Here is a 21,503-nt window from a genome sequence, read left to right on the forward strand (position 1 = left end):
TTGCTAAGCTTAACCTGCCCTCCGTTCGTTTCTTGCAAAAATGAGAAAAAGGAAACCTCGAGTAGACCGTTTGAAATCGACATTTCTCTTTTTGGCATTCGCAGGGGAGATATCACGAGGGGTGGGACTTTCCCTCAAAGCCATTAGGGAATGCTGGGTCAGCCGCGAGACGTCAACAAAGTGTGCGATATTGGTCGCGCGCGCGGCGCCGGCGGGTCGATGATACAACGGACGGCTTTTAAAAAAGGATCCCGGACTTCTCGGTGATACTCTTAGCGCGTTTTATTGATCCATTAAGCTCCCGTTGAAACGTCAGGAGGCGATTCGGATCGCTTCGGGTCCTCTCTCGTTTGAGACGGAATTATTAACCACGCGTGACAGGTGCGTCTCGGCCAACCTTGAACTTTCGGCCCTGTTCGCACTTTTGGCTTTGTACGTAATTGGGATTCTCGTGAATATTTCGTCAAGTTATCCTTTATCATTTCTTAGGTCGAGGGGAAACGTTTAAGAGGGGCTTCAAAAAGAGCAAAAGAACGTTGAGGTATTATGGTTACAAAAGGCTGCGCCTTGTGTGAAAAAGGGAAAGAAAAATATATATACCGTTAACCGTGGACAACACTTGCGCTTTGAACGGCACGTAACAGCACTTTTGCAAATATCTAAGGGAAGACCTCCCTCCGTGACGTTTACGACAAAAAGTGGTTATACCCCACGTTTTACTCGGGTTTTCATCTCGCCTAGGCACGAACACCGCCTTATTTACTGTTGCCTCGTGCCACTCGCGCGCGTATCTGCTTAATGAACTCGTGTACATTTATTCATGACTGTAACAGTCCGGTTGTTTATTAACTTCAGGCAAACCGAAAAATGTGCTAACAGTTGGAAGATACAAAATCCACTAAATTCAGGACACATTTGAATATCTCTCTTACAGTTCGAAAACATATATACTTTACTTAATTAGAAAGTTTCTTACTCAATGTGATTAAACAGCTAAAATTAATTCGATCTGCGATACTCTGATTTTTCCACTTGCATTGCACATGTAACGTTAAACATGTCTCATTCTGTTTTATTCGACTAATAATCGCGACGATCGCAATTAATGTCAACGTCTCGCGATAATTAAACATTCATCGCTGAACTTCGTGGATCTGTCTCTTGGCTTGCGTCATTCGTTTTGTCTCGCACTTTTTTTTTTTTATTAAAGATACATGATGCAAGAATGAGGTAATCGAAGTGAAATGCCGCGTTTGTGTTCGTCAAACGAGGCCTAAAAGGGTTTTCAAAAGGTAGCGGAATTAGCGGGGAATTCAATCTTCCTTCGCGAATGCATTGTCTCCGAAACCTTTGTTAACGCTCGGTATTGTGCCAAGAGGGCGACTTTGTTTAGAAACAATGTACCTAGTGCGGCGTACGTTGCTCGCGCATTTCACAGACTCTCCATGCCGTCATATCAGAATCACGATACAATCACCACACGAAAGTTTCGTGCTTATCGAGTCCCTTTGACGATTCGCGACGTAAAAACGGGTCAGTAGTCTCACATTACAACGAATTATTTTTCTGCAGTTGTATTATGGCAGAGGGACATTTTAGCGACAAAATAATGTATAGGACTACGACTGTAGGACAATCGCTTTTGTGTAAATACTGATTTTTGCGAACCGATCAACAGTGATAGAAATATTTATCGTACAGTATCACTTTTATTTTTGCATTACACGAATATGAGTAAATACAATTAATTATTAATCTAAATTAATCGTTAATTAATTTTTAATTGATAGCTGCATAAATCGGTAAGGCAAATATTGAGAGGCATAATATATCACTCACATATATGAAAATTTATTATTCAAGATTTTAAAAGATAGAGATATACGTGAATTAAAATTCAATTAAAAACGTATAAATTCATTCAGTGCATTCCAGTATGATATTATATGATTAAATAATATGTGATAATTATTATTTTTACGCATTAATCTTTACGCGTATTTGTTAAAAAATCGCCATGGTTATTATATAATAAAAAAATATTTAACAATTTTTAAGCGTGATAAATATTGTGGCAGATGTTGTTGAGTTAATTTAACTTACGTAAGTGTTTGTTTATATTTCGATCGATGGATAATATGCAGGGAATAACTACTGGCCGGTTTTCGCAAGCTTGTGCTTGTCTTTCTAAAATTTCCACAAAATTAAACTAGTATAGCGGTATGTGCTTAAACAATAGTGTCAGCACTATCACAGGACGAGAGCTGCAGAACAGATTATATAATCCGAGTTAAGGCAAATGCCGACACACATGCTAAATTACGGATCACAGCATGGCAATTAGACGAAGCCGGAAACGAATACGAGATTTTCGAAAGTCAAAGATTAATTGTTTCTATTTACTTAAGATATATGAATATATAAATTTACAATTATTACAAAATAAATTTTATTATCGCTCACGGCCCATTCTCCGAGTACGGTGTATAAAATTCTATTAGAGGCATATTGCAGTTATGCACATACTGCGCTACATTATAATATATTATTACTACTAAATTAATTACTAAAAGGTTATACAACAACATGCCGTGCATTGCTTTTGCTTCGTTAAACTTCGTTAACGCGATTAAATTAGATTAATTAGGATTCTATTTCCGGTGTCTTTTTTCTAATAATTAATTATATTCTGTGTGTCTGTGTATGTAATGTATATAAATGAGAGTGAACGTTTCCAGGACATAAATTTTCATCCAAATTTATTAACTGTTGCTAACAAACGATCTAGCAAAGACGCATATTTATGTTTCTGGAGACGTAGACGTTCGTTCTTTCGTTTTCTCACGCGATCGCGTTTACTGTCGAGCGAGAAGATCCCGTTCTGGCATCGCGCAACTCGAGCAACTCGAAGCCGCAAGTCGAAGCCATGGGGCATAGCAATTGCATCTTGATTGCAATTCCACGCGAGTAAACGTCGTCCATAAATTATACCGTAGTTTTGGTAGTTGCATAAACGATGCAAGCGAATATTCGGCACGCGCGTGGACGTGCTCGCCCATGTTACCTCCATTATCTCGATTGGAGCTCGATCGGCTGGTCAACGTGTCGTGCCTAATAATATGCCTGGCGTTATTGGATACACATGCACAATACGTACATTGCACGCGAAACACACCTGCGATTCAAGCGATGCGTAAAGGTGCATTTACACCTATAGTAATAAGCGGGAACTTTTACTATCGATTCCATGCGTTACTATACGAACAAATTTTTTCATCAGTAATTTAAATCGCGATACTAATCTTTTACTAAATAAACCAATAAGCAACAAAAAGTGAAACTTTATAACTGTGTAAATCGGTTCATGTATATAACTGTACATTTATTTTTATAAATTTTTTTTTGCGTGAACAAAGCTCATAATTGAAATTTGAGATAGAGATCATTGATAAGCATTTCTTACTAATTCTTAAAATGTTTATTTTTTTAGTATTTAAAACAAATTTATTGGTTGATGATATAGTATTCTTTGGATTATATAAGTACCTTTCGCTTGACTTGTGTGAGTAAACCTTTAGGTATTGCCATGCTTCATAAATCGATCGTTTGCTCAGGCGAAACTCATGCTCACTGTCCAAACTCTCGCGCGAACCCCCTTTAACTGTCAACTGCATGGTGTTGCTTTCAAATAGCATCCAAATAGACGACAATCATACTATAGCATCAAACTTTAGTATCAAAATCAATAGTATCAATAGTATCAAAATCTCACTATCTTTACGCATTTTCCTTCATTAAAAGCAATAATGTCGCTGCACGAAACACGCATATCTCTCATTTTAAGAGATATACTGCCGCTGTCTTTTACACCCACATTCTCTCAAAAGAAAATAAAATAAATGATAGAGGCTTAATGACGTCATGCGATCGATGTGTTGAAGGATCGGTTTCCAAGTGCAAATATATTGGCAATTACGATACCACAACAATTCCCCATGGGAAAGTGTGATCAAATTTCAGAGGAAATTTAGTAAGCAAAACTAGAGCAAAAGACGGTAATCGTCTTAGGGCACTGCCCTGTGCTAGGATTCTGTAATAATTATATAATTTTTTCGACACTGAGTAATAACTCACGAAGAATATAAAATACGAGAGCTGTAATAATATCTTTTATACTTTTTTTTAGTTTCGGTATAAATAGATCCTTATTACTATCAGCTAAAAATTTACTTTGTTACATAGAATGAAAATTCCGAATTGACCTTTTTCAGAAATCTTAAATAAAGAAAAAGATTGCGTACAAATGTTAAGTCTGTTAATATTATATAAGTTATAGAGTTATATGTGTGTGCTGTAATTTAATTCAAAACTATTCAAAAACATTTTTAATTTTCATATGCATTAATTAATTACAGATTACAAGTAAATAAGAAGCAGTAATAACTTCATTAATATTGATTAAATTTATTCTTATTGTTAGCATAGATAGAAATAACTGTTTTGGCCTTTAAAGGTCAATGTACATGGTACTGCATGCTTGCAGTGCCATAAAAGTCACAAGAACTCTATCCAACCTTTAAAACGATTATTCCATTTCAATAGATATTATTCTTACCTCGCCTACACATACACATTAAGCATAACAAAGTCGAAAACTATAATAGAAAGTAGAAAAAATGTCAGTATATTCAAAATGTCAGTACATTTAAAAAAACTTGTCACATTTTTTAATAGTTTTTTATTTTCTTATGTAATAAAAACTATTATTCATGTATTAAATTAAGAGAAATCAAAAGAACGGTTTAGAAAGAGAAATTCCATTTAAAATAAAATTTTTTTGCTTATGTATACAATATATATTTTATAAAATCATCTTCTGCGCGCGCGTGTGTGTGTGTGTGTGTGTGTGTGTGTGAGAGAGAGAGAGAGAAAACGGAGCAAATTCTTTCGAGGCATTTATGTAATTCATATCTCGCCATTATTGATCTATTGCAATATAATAAGTATCTTCTTGGATTTTAAATGAAATTAATGAAAGCTCTGTAATAGGAGCGACACTAATATTAATTAATTCAAAACGGCATTGGAAACGATTTCACAGTGATTGTGCTGTCGCCCTTAACGACTGGGACGTTTAGCTGTTTCATAGTCAGCGTTCCCTCGTGAACCGAATTAATGCCATACGCAGAAAGCGGGAATTTACAATGCTGGCTTATACATGCGTTTATATATACAGTGCGATTTAGATTCCGACGAAGGACTGACGCTGACAATCCCTTTGAATGAACGCAAAGCGTTATGCGCGCCGGCTGCTTATACTCCGCCGCGCCTGGGCCATGTTGCTAACTCATGCTAAGCCATGCTGAATTAATATCAAATAACAGCGCGCATGCACTAATCGCGAGGGTCGCGGCAACGAGAACGACATATCTACGTGATTTACTCTAGCCCCTCGCGACCCTCCGAATTTATATTTCGCTTTATATCGGAAATGACCGACGCCAAACTAACTAACGTGCGCGCCCCGAAACTTTGCGGACCTTCACAAAGCGCGCTGTTCGTAGTTTATTATTACTTTGCGCGCCCACGCTTTGTGTGCCGTCCCGCATTGTTGCAGGTTGCAGGTAAACGCGACATGCATGCAAGAGTGAGTGCGTGCATACCGTGGCAATCACTAGGTCAGTACGCATCTCCCTCATCGGAGATAACGGTCGCCCACAATCCTACGCGTTTACCGCTAGATGACATAGATCCAAGTCTGCATGAGACAATGGTATTACGTAGAATAGATATATAAACAGAGACCTAGCAGTCATACGAAGTGCAACTGCCGCATATTTTAATTTTTACTTTTTACTAATTTTATTCTACTAATAGGATAATGTCTCGTTAATAGAACGAAATTAAGAAAATGGAGCCAAAAGATGGAAGGAAGGTAATTTATCTGACGGTTTAACGTTTTAATAAAAACGAATTGGATTTGTCGCATTTATTTCTCCAGTCGTTTTGTTTTTAGTCATCTGAATCAAATTTCTTCGACAGAAATAACGAGCGCTCGAGACAAAAGCTGAGTGAATATTTCCGTGGCATTATTTTTGTTTCATATTGTCAGAAATCGTTATTACTTTTGAATGTGATGCTTATAACGAATGTAGTAATCAATGTTATATATAAAGACTGTCATAAAATCTAAATTAAGACATTAAAATAGATATATCCTTTTACTGACGCGCGTTCAATAGATTTCGGTACCTCGTCCCATAAAATTTTTTGCAGGCATCAACACTCTGCTTTCAGTTGCGTTAATTGCAGTGTACACATATCTATTCTGAATCATAGCATGCATTTCTAATTCAACCGCAACGAAACTTAGATGTTACAGGTTGCTGGCACGCGTTCATGCCGCAACAATCAATTATTTCAATCCAAGCTGCTCTCGGATGTTCGTAGATGAGACAGAAACTAATGCTCAGCGTCGCTCGGCATCGGTAACAAGTCGCTAACGAGTTGCTCGATGTAGTCTTAATCAGACTTAATAGTCGGATCGCGCGATCGCGAGCAGCAGTTCTCGCTGTTGCTCGCTGTGCACGCTATCCTGTTACGCGGGAGTATCCCGCTGAACAAGGATTCCGTTATACACGGATGCGCGATGCAGTCGTGTCGATTGAGTTATCGGTATTACGTATTACCACTGCCTGCTGCAAGCGGCTATCGCCATTACACTCCGCTTACTTCGACGTTCCTTCCGCTATGTTGTACGTGTCTGATCGGTGCCAGTAGTTGCCCCGTAACTGCGGTCAGACAGCGCCGGTAGTTTCTGACACGTGCACGTGAATTGCATACGTAGTCATCAAGCCCAGAAGCCAATAGATTTGATTGTGTGTGTGTGTGTGTATGCCTGTATATAATCTTTTATATATCATAAGTTACAAAATGATACACGTTTGATAATAATAGATACGTATCTTTTAGACTCGCGTGTATAACTTCTGCTGCTAAGACTTCGGATTTCTGTATGCAAAATATCCAACGTGAATTAAATTAGATCTATCTCTTATAAATTTTTATTAAATAATATAATAAAATAATGAATGGAAAATAATAAATCGATTATTAATATCTTAACATAATTTGTTATGTCAGGATTAAATATAACCGCAGAGGGGAACATTTTCTAGCATAGCGCAAGATTTTCCTCGCACGTTTCGCAAAGGCATTTTGCATAAGAATTTATGTAGAAAAATTAGATCTATGTATATTAAATGTCTTAGAGATTCAATCGATACTTTACGTAACTCTATAATCGATAATTACGGAAAAATCTCGTCGGGCGGACATCTCGTTCAAAGTAAAGTACGGTATAATTCTGTCTCGATAACGGATCGAAATAAATACTTTATCGAAAGCTGGAGTATGCGAGAAATCAGTGCATGCGAAACCGGTAGCCGATAATGCCAAAGTTTCCCAGGATGCAGCGCACGAAATTGAGCCGAAATTCGATTAGGCTACGGATGGCCGCGCAATTTGCGAGTACGAGTGCGACGCCTTGTACAGTGTCGCCGGATAATGCACGAGCTCTCGTCCCCTCGTCGGTTAAAAATTTCCGAGGTTCCTACGAACAGGAAGAGTCACGAGATGTTCGCGCCGTTCTTGGTCGACCGATAAAACCCGAAATTGGGCCGCGTATCTCGGAGAAATGTTCTATCAGGACATCTCGAGACATCTTTACAGATAATTTCGTTACAATGAAAGCCTCGGAATCATCGCCGTTGCAATTTCCCACCAGACGGTGGAGGGATATTGCAAGGGTCCGGGAAATATGTGCCCGGACAAATTACGTTGTCAGCGGATGAACGGAGAAAATTTCGACGATAACGTGAACAAGATATTGATAAATTATTGGGATCAAAAGTGAAAAATTTTTCTTTTTACTCCAATCTATCGTATTTTACGTCTGCCGAATTTTAAATAAATAACATAACGTTAAAGATTTCCTTAAGAAAAAACTAAAAATTGTTCATAAAATTTAATAAAGAATTAATTACTAGAATATCTTTTCTCATATTCATCTATAAAATATATTTTTTGATTGATCCGGAATTCCCTGTATATATTCAGCAAACACAATTAAACTTGAAATTAAAATCTTTATTCGCGATTTTCTCGATATATTTTTTTATATAAACAGAATATACTTTTGTCGATATTAATAGCGGCAATTTTCTCCTAAAACGAATAAAATCGAAATCTATGTTGTGTGAATTTATATCCGTCGGTTTCGATAGAAACTTCATAATACCTCGCTATTCTCGGAGTACGTATGATAAAGTGCATCGCTGCATCTCTTCGGACTTTCGTCCGGAAGTCCGAAAAGATAAATCGCCGCGTGCTCACCGCCATAGTTTCAAAGTCGCGACTAGACATTACGATGGTATTAATATTCAGCTCGCAGCCTCACGACATCGTTTCCGAAGATCTCGCGGCGTTTTTCTTTTCCAAGACACCTTATTCCTCTTCTTCGTGAAAGAATAAAATAAAACGACAGAAGATAAGAAGGGAACCACTCTCATCTCGCAGCTTGATTAAGAACGTGCGACTTCTGCGGAGTGTCAAAAGCGCATCTCGGCCGCACCTTCCTCGTCCTTTCCTCCTCTGGGCTTTACTTATCCATTTCGCGCTACATCGGCAAATCGGGTCGCGAGAAATCTGACGTGTGCAAGATGCTGTCCTACTCAAGTAAGACCTACGTCTTCTGTTCGTCTTCTCTTTGTATTTGCGCGTATCGCGTTAGGACAATGAACATCGCTATTTCAAAGGTGAGAAAGTACCGACAAGGCGTCGGAAAAATGCGAATTCATATCCCTGCGAACGTGAAGGTCTCATTGCCGTCACGTAGAGAGCGATAAAAGGCTGGATTTGAAAGCTTGCTCGCTTGCTCGTAACGGCAATTCGCCATTGAGCTTTACGCTGCCTGAGGAACGCGCATATTATTGCGGTCTATACGTGTGAAAGTATACCCTTTTACCGCACGGTGTTTCGTCGCGACAATCTTTTTCGAGAGTCGGCGATTTTTCGTTCCCACTCGATCGGGCCGAGACCATTCATGGTCTCGTGATCGCCGGATCATACATCATCGTATTGTGCCGAACGGGTCGATCGTTAAGGAAAATTGGGTATAGGTGACAGCGTTTGAAAATCGCCTATCTCGCCCAAGTATCGCGATACAGAAATGTCAGATTCCTTAACAATATATATTGCGATAGTATCATGATAAATCGATCCAAAGACTATATTGCATACTTATCACGATTTATCGAAAATAACGTAATGCTATAATAATCCATTTGGCAACTCAATAATTGAATTGTTTATATTTATCTAAAGTAGTTTCGTCGGTGAGATATTTCATTCCATGAACACGGAATTTTTTACGAGTATGGGAGACTTTTTAATCCGACGATGCATTCGCGATGTTAAGCGCGTCATATGCGTTGTAGAATTATAGTTGAAACATGTGAGATAGAAGCAAAAGTACTTTCAGTATTAAGCTTTAATATATATCATTTTAATTTAAATTTCATGTATTACGGCTACTTTTCGTTAGAAAGAGAAATTATTCAACATTTAAGAATACTTCAGAAATAAAAATAAAAATTATGCTAAAAGCTGTTCTGACATTAAATGGATTTATAATATATAAAATATTTTAATTGTCGTCGTTCTTTCTCTTTTTCTTCCTCTTCAATAGTTAAAACACACGTGGATAGAGTAGCGAGAACATCGATAGAAAAAGAAAACCAACGATATTTTTATTGAGATTTTATATAATTACGATTCTCTTCTAACGTGATAAGTTACGAGGAATATTCCTGGCAGTGATTGCACATTTAAGCTTTATTTTGTTCCACGCGCGACTTGTGAACGGTTTGCTTTATCGTAATGGTGCAATAAAGCAGAAAAAATACACTCTGATATAGGTGGCAATCTTATATGTTGTTTTACGATCGCACGATCGAAGTTTCGCTTCTTCGGTATCACGGGATGGCACCCGATACAGAAGCAGGAGAGAAGACCCTTGAAATGACGAAATGTTATAAGGACCCTCCGTCGCGTATCGATTTTCGATAGATGATTATGAGAGCTATTGACGTACTGCGGCCAACCGCGGTATTTTGCCGAGTATACATATTGTCTGGTCGAGCAAAGTATATCTCCTTTCAATATTGAAATCTCGCGTATACGACAATAGGTAAAAAAAAAATTCAATTGTAAAACGATAAAAAAACTCGAGATATTGATATACCTATGAATTATATTTTCTATATAAATCCCTCGGTTCAATTTAAGATACATTTCGAAGCTTCAATTTTAAGGATTCGGAAGAAAGTCGTCTTCAAGCTTTTTTAGAAACCCATCATTCATTATTTCGTCGTCGGAGATTCAGCAGTCGACTTCTTGCGAGAAAGGAGCAAATAAAATTTGTCCCAGCTAAATCTGTGTCAAAGAGGAGAATTTGCAAAATGTCTGCTGTGAAATTAGGACTGCCAGATGTTGTAACGCCAATAAATTTTATATTACGACTGTCGCTCAGCTGCGCGTGCGAGCCCACGCGCTTCGCTGACACGTGCGATTTAAATCGCTTAATCGCATCGCGCTGAGAGAAGATCGAGAAGCTTTCTAGCAGATTCAATATGAACGTTATATGGACTCGGTAAGAGGTAGTTTTCAATAAACGCTTGTAGCTGAATCGAATACCTTGGTTATACAATGCAATCCACCTTCCTCCCGTATCTTTATGCTCCTAACAATGAATTATCGGTTGCGAGATCGAACGCTTTCTCGAGTAATTCAGCGCTACAAAAAAAAAAGGGAAAAAAAAGAAAACAGTTTAGGTGTTCCGAGTCGAGGAGTTAACAGATTTTTACGATATCGAACCGATATCTATTTTTTTGAATAGCTAATTCCTTTTTTACTAACGAAATTTTTTTAGATATAGAAAGTGCTAATAAATAGACAAAAAAAAGTTTTTATTTGAAATATACATTTATCGCTAAATATACTTGTTTAGTCGTCATTTCATTTCAATATTATACAAATAAAATTCGGTATTAGGTAACTATATATTTTACGTATGTGATAAAAATATTGAACAAAGATTCAGATTAAAAAACCAAGTGCTTAGTGCATTAAACTCTTATTCCCAGAATGCATTTTACTAACAAATCGGAGATTATAAGCGTGACACATAATATGTTGACTTCTTAAATTAATTCTTTCCACCATTCTTCGAAAGTATATATTTATCGCGGACTTTTGTAACTTTTATAACTCCGTGGCAAAATTACAAATCATGTACACAGTTCCAAATCAATACTAGTAATATTTTAAAAGATTAATTAAATTAATAGCTCATATCTCAACGCGAAAAGAGAGGTGAATCAAGCTCACTCTTTTTCTCTTCGTTAATTTCCTGCGAGAAATTAATTCGCGCATTTCCTCGAATAAAAAAAGAAGTCTTAAGACCTCTCGTAACATGCTTTGTCCTCTCTATCGTTGTTGAAGAGATGCGTGTGCTTTTTTCGCCTCTAGCAACGCGAGGTGCTTTCAATGTACGAGAATCGGTACGTCCGCTTTTGCGCCAGAACGGATATAGGTATACGAGCAGCACAGAATCCTCTCCAAGGATAATGGCTGGACGAGAGGGCTCGAGAATGACCTAGGCGCAGTGCGCACTGTGGTACCTATAACTTATATATATCACGAAAAGCATCATTGGGCTGCCGCGTCGTTTCCTTTTACGCGTCTGGTGAGTGCTATAGAAAACGGAGAATTATACTAATTTTGCACGTGTCGTTTCGTTTATTTCCGAAATAATCGAAAACGCATCCGAATGTGTGGAAAGTATATGCAAAGCTGCCTAGGGCGAGAATCGCGCGAACACACGTTCGGAATATGAATTGCTTCGTACCTATACGAATAGAGGTAACTTGCTTTGTTATCACACAGACGTTATTTATATCCTTCTTATAAGATAAAATATAGCGCAAGGGTCTCGAGCGAAAGCTTCCGCGTTGCTTACATCTTGCGCGTATTACCGTGTATGCTTTTAAAAGTGTCGCTATCGATTTTTCTACGTATCTTGCTGCGCGGGATAAAGGCGAGGATTAAACGACATCTTTATAAACATTTCGCTAAAAGGGAATTCGAGAGCAGACTATTAAAAAATGAAAAATCTTGTCTGCCTGTGTTAAGAGCGGAAAATAGTTGATGCGCAGGGGCTTAAAAAATTACGCGCCCGCGTGGCGCAAGTAGAATCGCTGATGTTTTGCAGTTTTGCGTAGAAGAATCGATAGCGATGGATCTTCCTTTGAGAATGAGTGATGGGTAAAAATGACGCCGTATCCGAAACGTTTCCCTGTTATATTTGACGATCCGTCAACTGGGTCGCGTTAGTTGTCGAAATGTGTCAAATCTTTTCGACAGGTCTCGTCGATAAACAAATCTCTCTTGTTATTTGCAGAACCGTAACACATATAAAGAATATCATAGAATCTGTATTCATCATTTTAACGAACTATTCTTTGACAAGCTTGCGGTAGATATCTCCTTGAGAAAAATAGCGAGGAAGGTTTTCATTTTTGCAATTTTCTATTTATGGACTAAACTGAGTAAATGAATCTCGAATTAAAATTTTAAAAAAGTTAATATTTCCTTGTTCAAATTTAAATTACGCGAACGACTGGGCAGTATTAACCGTTTCGTTGTAATTGAGAAAAATTCGATAAAATCTGATGTTAAAATTAAAACCGACGGCCGCGGTAGTTATTTTTCTCGAGATGGACACGAAAGAAATTGGGATGTCTGTCAGTTTCTTTTGCTTTCCTTTAGATAAAAGAGGATTCTGCTAGTGGCTTGTGATATTTGCTCGAAGCAGGACTATAAATAACGCCGCCACATTATTTTTCTCCTGCTATATCGCTTCCAATGCGATATCGCTCCCCAACGGCAAAGGGTACACACGTCTGCATTACGTATTACAATTTTTATCCCTCGCGACATCGTGAAATTGATATGTAGCATGTTCCATCAACGCCCATACCTTCGTCTTCAACGTACCTCCGTCTTATAATACGGACGAGACAGAGCGAGATGCTGAGTAAACAATCCCGAGTAAGTAACTAAAGTTTGCCTAAAAGTTACGAGATATCTTGATCCCCGAGCATTAAAGATAATAATTACAAGGAGATTTCTTGTTGAAATATTCGAACGATTAAGCCGATTAAGGGATCAAGATCCTTAATCTTTTGAAAAACGGCTCCGAAACCGCGTGGCTTCGCGCGCGATACATGCAGCCATCTCGAAGAGCCATCTTTGAAATTTAGCAAGTTTAAACGTCATTCTAATCCTGTTTCTTAAATCTCCACACGAATAATTAACCCGAATACTTCGTCGCACTTGATAAATCTCCGAGTGTTGCGTCGCGTCTCTTAATACGCATGCATTATCAATAACTCTTTCGGAGTTTCCCGCGGAAATGGAAATACTTGGAATTGATTTCACCGAAGGCGCGTCCTAGCTCGTACAATTTTCACGCTCGGATGCACCACGAAGTTGCTCGTTTCATCGAACACGTCGAGCCCCGATTCGCGGCCGTCCCGTTTATCGGAGTATTCCTCCATTCTGTTTCGACGATTCATTCCGTTCTATTTTTGAAGCGTGATAACGTGTATTAACCTCGGAAAAAACGCTTCATTAAGCCCGAAGTCGAGGGAGACGGTTCCTTCCGAGGTGATATTTTCGGCTAGATATTTTGCCGCGACGCGACGTCCCCCTAGCTCCCCCTCTCCGAACGACAGGCAGCGTCTGCCTAATTAATCGCGCGGAGTTCTTACTGTGAATTATTAGCGAGGCGCGTCATCCTCGCTCCTCCTCCGTTTATCACTTACCGCCTCGCTTTATCGTCCGTTCACGGTCGCTGAATTTGACTTTTAAATCGCATTCGTGCCCGCTGGCGGGAAAACGGGGGCGTGCACGCGTCATTCCTATTCCCTCCCCGCTCCTCCTATAGTTTTTCCCCTCGCAAAAATTTGCTTCGCAGTTTTGACGAGTAGTTGACCGGTGGGCAACAACGATTTAATTTATAGATATATAGCGAAATACAAGAGATCGGCTTGCATTTTTGACGTTTAATTTCGCAGTTGCGCCCCGACGACTTTCGACTTTTTTAAATTCATTCCCGGCTTTTTAATTAAATACATACAAAATTTGTTGTTCGATAAAAATTGAAAAATAACAATTAAATCTGTTTGTTTTTAATTCATTTACCTTACTTACTTGGTTCGCGAGAAGATTCGCCAGACTCGCCTCTAGCGAGACGAATGTATCAGACAGATACATTTATCGCCGATTATGTTGTTTGATACACACACGTTTTATAAGGATTATAAACGCGACAGGTAAAAAAACTGATCAAAAACCTCTTGGTGCGCGTTTTTCAACAAGCGACACAAACGTCGTTCTATCTCTCTTTTTTTGGCAACGAGTAAAGCCCCTTGCACAATAGGCGATAGCGATAGTGATAGCGACAACGACAAAGTTGCCGACAAAGGTATAGCTTTGTCGGCAACCTTGTCGCTGTCGCTATCGCTATCGCTATCGCCTATTGTGCAAGGGGCTTAACTGTAAGATAGAACGACACTTGTGCGTCGACTTGTGTCGCTTGATATTTTCTTTTTTATCACATCAGGTATAGCTGAAGCAACTTCCGTTATTTACGTCAGCCACAGAGATGCCGTAAAAAGAAAGGACCTCTATATCAAGCAAACTTTTTTACCTTGCATGACGGAAATATTCCGGCAATAATTTAGTAGGCAAAAAAAAAAGTCAAGTATACTCACTGTCATCCGGTGTTGCGAGCGGCGCGGCGTGTTGTAGACCCGAAATGTTTCGCCTCTGTACTCCGTATAATCCACCGCCACGATTTTCTTTGATGTTCTCCGATGCACCTGGGATATACAGGATATACTCCGACACACTCGCGGACGCGTTCGTGAAATGCGCAAACCAGTAAATGAATTTCTCTGTCGAACGATGCCAATCGTGGATGCAGAAAGACTGTACGTCAGATCGCGATCGCGCGGACCAATTATATAGTACAGTTTGCTCGGCAGATTCATTCGGCATTCATCGACTCCGATTTAGGACGATTTCGCCGAAACTCCGATCAACTTAATCGGCGATTAATTCAACAGAATTGCAAAAATGCAGCTTGAAGCAAAATATCTAAATGTATAACTCGTTGCTCCTAATATTTCTCTCGTGTGTATTATTAAACGAGAAATTAATAAATTGACCAGAAATAAATTAATCACCAATTATACATTGCTTGTAATCTAATATGTTTTTCTATGTGTTAGACAAAAAATTAATAATTTCCTATGTTAATAAAATAGTACAGGTATTAATCGGCAGGATTGCTTAATTAAGATAAAATTTTCAACTATGTAATTCGTTGTCTCTCTCTCTCTCTCTCTCTCTCTCTCTCATAACTCTTTCCATATATTATTAAACAAGAAATTAACGAGAAATAAATTAATTACCGATTAAGTTAACCGGAGTCATCGTCAGACGCGACGCGTCACGCGCGTTTCTGGCGCCACTCGGCGACGAGAAAATCACGAAAAGTATCACGTCTCGGGCGATTATGGCGGACACGAGCGAATATCGCGGGCAAGCGTAATCCTCGGCGGAATCACCCTGTCCCGACGAATCTCCCTCGCGGCGATCCCTCGACGCTCCCTTTCGACGCTCCTTCAGCGTCCCGGACGCTGAACGGCAGTAGCAGTAACACACGGCACTTGGGACGCCCGTCCGCGTCCGGCCGACGTCGCCCGATACTCGCGACACGTGAAATACCCAACTAACAACGCCTGTAAGTGTACCAGGAAACTGCGACGTGCCGACGTGCCGACATGCCGACCGACGCCGAAACGCGACAGACAGCGGATCGCGAATGCCGGAACGACGGACGAGTTAATCGCGTTCGATCACGATCGATACCAACTGTTCCACACCCCGGGACAATCATCCGCAGCCGAACTGCCCGAACGCGACACTCCCGACACACTCGACACTTGTCCGTGCGCAAAATTCGCCCGGATCGGTCAAAGAGACGCGGAAACGCGGAGCGACGCGGCCGAGCAATCATCCGTGGAACGCGACGCGATGATGTACGTGTACGACGTGAACTAATCGGCAAGTGCTAGGCTGAGTCACGTGACGCGTCCTACTCGCTCCATATTCGCTCATTCGCGCGGGAATACTTCTTAGCGGCGCGATATTTGGAATATTATTAATGAGAATATTGAGAAATGATTAGATTTTAGAATAAACAGATGAAATCTCGCTCGTGTTTGATTAAGTATCGTGTAGTTCGGTGTTTAATAGGTTCTCACGATGCCGGGTATTCGAAGCATCGCCGAATATTTTCGTCGTCGCACTTGAACGCGCGCGCGCGCGCAGGTATGAAAAGTTTACGTAGAAAACATTTCTTGCATTTCCCACGTATTTCCAGGCGATAAAATGGCGCCTGTTTTCTGCCGGTTTTATTTACGATCGCGAACGCGATAGGTATCGCAGATTTCAAAATTCGCCTGGACGTTGTTCATAATAGACGTAGTTTGATACTTTTATATCAATTACACTTTTCGTGAAAATTTTTTAGACTTTCTCTCTCAGTTAATTGCGATAACGAACAAGAATATTTCCTGATATTTTTAATACAACATCGAAAATATATAAAGTAGTTTCATTTTACGTATACGAATCTGTTTATACGTTATACGAATCTATAAAAAAGGGCAGATTTTCTTTTTCGGGAGAGAAAACTATCGTATCTGCATTTATATTACTTGCGTTGCATCTCGTTTAGTCGGCTTGCAAGAAATATTTTATAATTATTATTAAATTTATAAATGATACAATTTTCTATTATTATAATTTTTTACATTTATGTCACTTATTCTGAAATATGCGATAATCGCAGTAAGTAGATCGTAGATCGAGCAATTTTGGTTTATACAATTTACAATTTCGCTGTGTCGAAGGAAGAATTGCCGTTGAACTTACAAATCACAAATAGATTCCTCGATTTATTCATACAGTGAGATATAAATGTGAAGCAGCGTGCACAGTAAGATCGCAGGTTGAGTAGCACCGATTTATTAGTATTTATAGCACTAAATGTAATACTGAGGAGAGAGAGAAAGGACAGAAATATCTCTCTGATATTTATATTTATATATGCTGCGGCGAGAGAGAAAGTTTCATTTGATTAGGGCTCGATCCGTAATCCGGTCTTCGCGCGGACAATAAATTCCGCTTGCCGGTACAAGAGAAAGGATATTAGTTCTCCTTCGCCCTCGGGAATCCCGCGGATCCTTCAGTTCCTTCCTCCCCGTTCCGTTCGTCATCGCGACGTCTCCGTTGTACGTCGCTCGTCTCGCTCTTTCTCCTCTCCTACTCCTAGCGAACAACGTTGTCGCGATGGTTGCTATGGGAATACCCTTCGCAACTTTTGTTCGGCGTCGAGCAACAGTGTGCCCGATTTTCACTCCTTGTATTTGATCCACGTGGCTCGATGCGCGTCCCTCGTTTCCTTCTTCCTTTACCATCGATCGTCTCCACGAGCCTTCTGGGACTTTCGCGCGACGTTGAAACGTTGTTCATTCGTCAGCGAGATCGCTTCTTGTCCAACCTCGAAGAAAACGTTGTTACGCGTCTTATCCTTGTGTTTTATCTCTCCGGATAAATCCTCCGGAAGTGTGGGTAGCCACGGATTTTTCTTCGGACGTCATCACCGTATTCCAAATATCATCTTTTGATTCTTTGGCTATTCAGGATGACCGAATGGATTTTCCTCGGAACGATTCCGAGGGGAAATATTGTGATAAACATAGTATCGTTTAAAGAGGAAATATTTGTGTAGGAAATTGGAATTCTTCCCGCTGGTTTTTTTAACTTTCTGTCACAAACTGTGTATTAGCATCATAAAATAGTGATAGATAATCGATATGTTTAGCGTGTAACCATTTTTGAGATAATATTGTACTTTGTTGTCACTTTGCCTGTAATTTTGCGAAGCTCGAGAGGATATCATTGAACAATTGTACACGATATTTTTCGCAGTAACTGACTTGTGACAGTAGATCCCCCAGACAAAAAATTGCATTGTTCGTGATAGAATTTCCTGATGGTGGAGATGTTCGAGGAAGATATTTACTGACCGACGGCGCCGTCATGTCTTTCATCTTTTAACGCCCACCTGTAGATCAGTATTTCTCCCAAGTATCGAGCCTTAGATACGACCACTTGGGGCGACTATCTAACAGCGCTCGTATTGTTACGTCCATCACGAACGATCGTATCACGAAATGTGATCCCTCGATAGGAAATAATCGCGAGTCGCATGTCGTCGACTGGAAATGAATATGGACCGTTCGTTCCGCTACCCTCGTATAAGTTACTTTCGATTTGTCTCGAATGGCTTGATTTGGTGGAAACCACTATCCTACGATATATGTAGAAAACATCAGTCAGGGTTAGCAGAAAATTGAAGAACCGTGTCCGATAGAGAAAATAAACACTTAAATTAGATCCTCGCACGAAAGGGTCTTTTGCGAGTCAAGAGAGTTCTCTTGGAAGCAATTATCGTCGGCTGTAATGCCAATTTCAATATTAAAAGGCTAGCGATGCTCTTGGTATTTTGCTCTGTTCTCGTACATATAATTCTCTCTTTCTTTTCCTTTCGATCTATTTTATCCTCCATTTATTTTACACTTCTCATTGGTGACACATTAATTTTATTTTAATTTAAATCATTTAGCGAGCGATTCAATATACGTTATACGTTTTTGGACGATATCAACAGTCTTTAATTCTTTCAACACTACAATCTTTCTGTAACATTGTTTGAAATCGTTTGAGTTTAAAAATATGTATGAGTGGACGGAAATTTCGTTCTAGAAACGAAGGAAATTCCATGAAACATACATATTCCAAGAGTAGTGAAAAAGTTAATCAAATACTCGACCTAAAATTTTCATTTCTTTCCCAGGTGATTAATTTGTGCAATATTTTTAAAACTTCGGTTTTATTAAACATTCTTGTTCCGCAGTAATAATCATACTTTGTTGCAATTAATAGATATAGATTATAAACTGATTGACATTTATATAGATTCAGTATACTACATACATTATAATTATTCAGTATAATTAAAACACTTAAAACTTTCTACCCATATACATCTATGTATATATGTGTATGCATATACATATATACGTGCATATAATATATATATTATATTATATATGTTAAAAAATCGCATTTCTTCGAACAATATTCTTTAAATATTTGCTACTTCACACAAACTTCTCCGTGTAAAGCATATATTGATACTTCCATTATCGATTCCCTGTCATCCTCAAATATTTAACTCGATAGAAAGCTTTAACGCGTGGCAGACATGATCGAGTTTACTAAACGTGCACACCGCACCGTCTCGATAAAGGGACATTTTATCATCATTTACGTGGAGAATGCCGTTTCCATCTCGTAATACGTTTCTGACGTTTCCGAATAAAGCACGAAAAAAACTCGTTTTCGCATTGCACCGCCACATTTTTATGAATATTATTCTGTTGTTTTACTTACATTATGTATTTTTCATAGACTTCCACCGAAGAATGTTTTTAATTATGTTTTTAATTTATATAAATATATTTAAGTTTATTTCAAAAAATTATTTTAGGTTACGTTCTCTCTAATAAATGAATGCTACCATGTAACGTCATTTACTACAAAGCAATGCGTAAACAGAGAATAATCAAGACAATAATAATATTTTTAAGTAAAACCAAAACTTACAGCTTTAATTGTAAAAGAGCGTAGTAACAGTATCTGTGTCAATTAAAAAATATCGAGAAAGGCTAGATGAATGTTGCTCGCAGGACGTTCTTTGTTCTACTTTTTTCACCTGGAAAACCTTTCGCGATTTTCATCCAGGATGAAAGCAGAGAGGATTTATTTTATCTCAAGGATGACTCTTTTTCGTATTTTTTTTTTCTTTGCATCTCGTTCTCCCTCATCTAACCGTTACTGGTCGTCAGCTTGTTCGTAGATGAGCTTTCGAAACGATGCCGGATGAGTTTTTCCTTCCGACGAGTTTTGGGGTCGGATTTTATTAAGGTACTTCGCGTGGACTGCGTCGAGATCCGCGATGCAAGGAAAACGGAGTCCCTCAATTTGCGCAGGTACTACCTTGCCGAGTCCTCCGCGAGTTCTTCTGCGGATAAACTTTGCTCGTTTTTACGAAGCCGCAATCACGGTGATCTCTCGCGATATTCTAGGAGTTATTATTACCTTCGAGCAAACACGTCTTAAGACATTTCTCACCATTACGAGAGACTTTACCACGTGCCGTTGTACATATCTCGAGTACTCGCAACCCGTCGCGTCGCGTAAAAGAGTCACGGTCGGTCTCGCTCCGCGTATACTTGGCGCGAGACACTACCGTGTCTCTTGATATGTATAACTAAACGTAATGTCTGAGAAATTATAATCGTCGAAATACAAAACACTTTGTGCTGTAAAACATGTATGTACGAAACCACTCTACGTTTAATATCGAAAATATTTTATTCTGGAAAATAAGCTCCCCAAATTTTCGTTTTATTACAATGGTTTAAACTTTGAAAAGAACTAGTATTAGGAGAATAAGTAACTAAAATGTGATCGCTACATTTTATTCCTGGTTATATAACTGCAAGTTTTAAAAAGTTAATTCCCATTACTGTTGGAACATTGGAAGAAAGTTGATGATATATGTATATTTGTGCTATATTACTAATGAGATTACTATTGTACCGAAAATGTATTTGTATTCCCTTTTTGAGAGAAATTATTAATATTTAATTCACCCCAAGTGCAATAACAATCATGGTTGATGAAAGCATGTTTATGCTTTACAATGACTGAATTGAGAACGCAACGACTGACGAATGCATATTCACATAAATTTTTGAAATATGTAATCCCGTTTCTTGTACCCTACCTATGTGGTAGTTTCTAGTTACGACGCTTCGAATTACACACGCGTGTCGTGTTGCGCAAAATTACATTTAGGAGCGAATATGATATCACGGAATATCTATTGCGCGTTCATAATTTTAATGTTAACGTGAGGCGAGTAATTCATTTTATGCACGTTACGTAAATAAGTTACACTACACAATTGCGGAACTGGAGGATATAATAAAGGATATTATATAATAATTCACAATAGAATGAGAATAAGAAATTTTTCTTCATTTTAATTCTGCTCGTATAATTTAAAATCATCCCACCTAGCATTTTTCTCCTGAAAATATACGACGCTGCAATAACAAGAAAATATAAACAATTTTTTTTACAGAAATTAATTTTATTTTCCGTTTTGATTTTCA

At 38.7% G+C, this 21,503-nt stretch overlaps 2 protein-coding genes across 3 annotated transcripts in view; one reads left to right on the forward strand and one right to left on the reverse strand.

The window, feature by feature from the left end:
- Window positions 1-15,203, reverse strand: part of LOC139781716 (uncharacterized) — a 115,678-nt gene extending 100,475 nt beyond the window's left edge. For both annotated transcript variants that reach the window (XM_071720610.1, XM_071720605.1), the window contains exon 1: window positions 14,898-15,203. The gene's annotated coding sequence lies outside the window, so the exon portion shown is untranslated. The remainder of the gene's footprint in view (window positions 1-14,897) is intronic.
- Rsh (Rap GTPase activating protein radish) overlaps window positions 1-21,503 on the forward strand; it is a 126,174-nt gene that overhangs the window by 63,260 nt on the left and 41,411 nt on the right.

The sequence above is a fragment of the Temnothorax nylanderi genome, unplaced genomic scaffold, assembly GCF_030848795.1.
Source record: "Temnothorax nylanderi isolate EJ_2023f unplaced genomic scaffold, tnyl_v1.0 TNYL_tig0007_pilon, whole genome shotgun sequence".
Classification (NCBI taxonomy): Eukaryota; Metazoa; Arthropoda; class Insecta; order Hymenoptera; family Formicidae; genus Temnothorax; species Temnothorax nylanderi.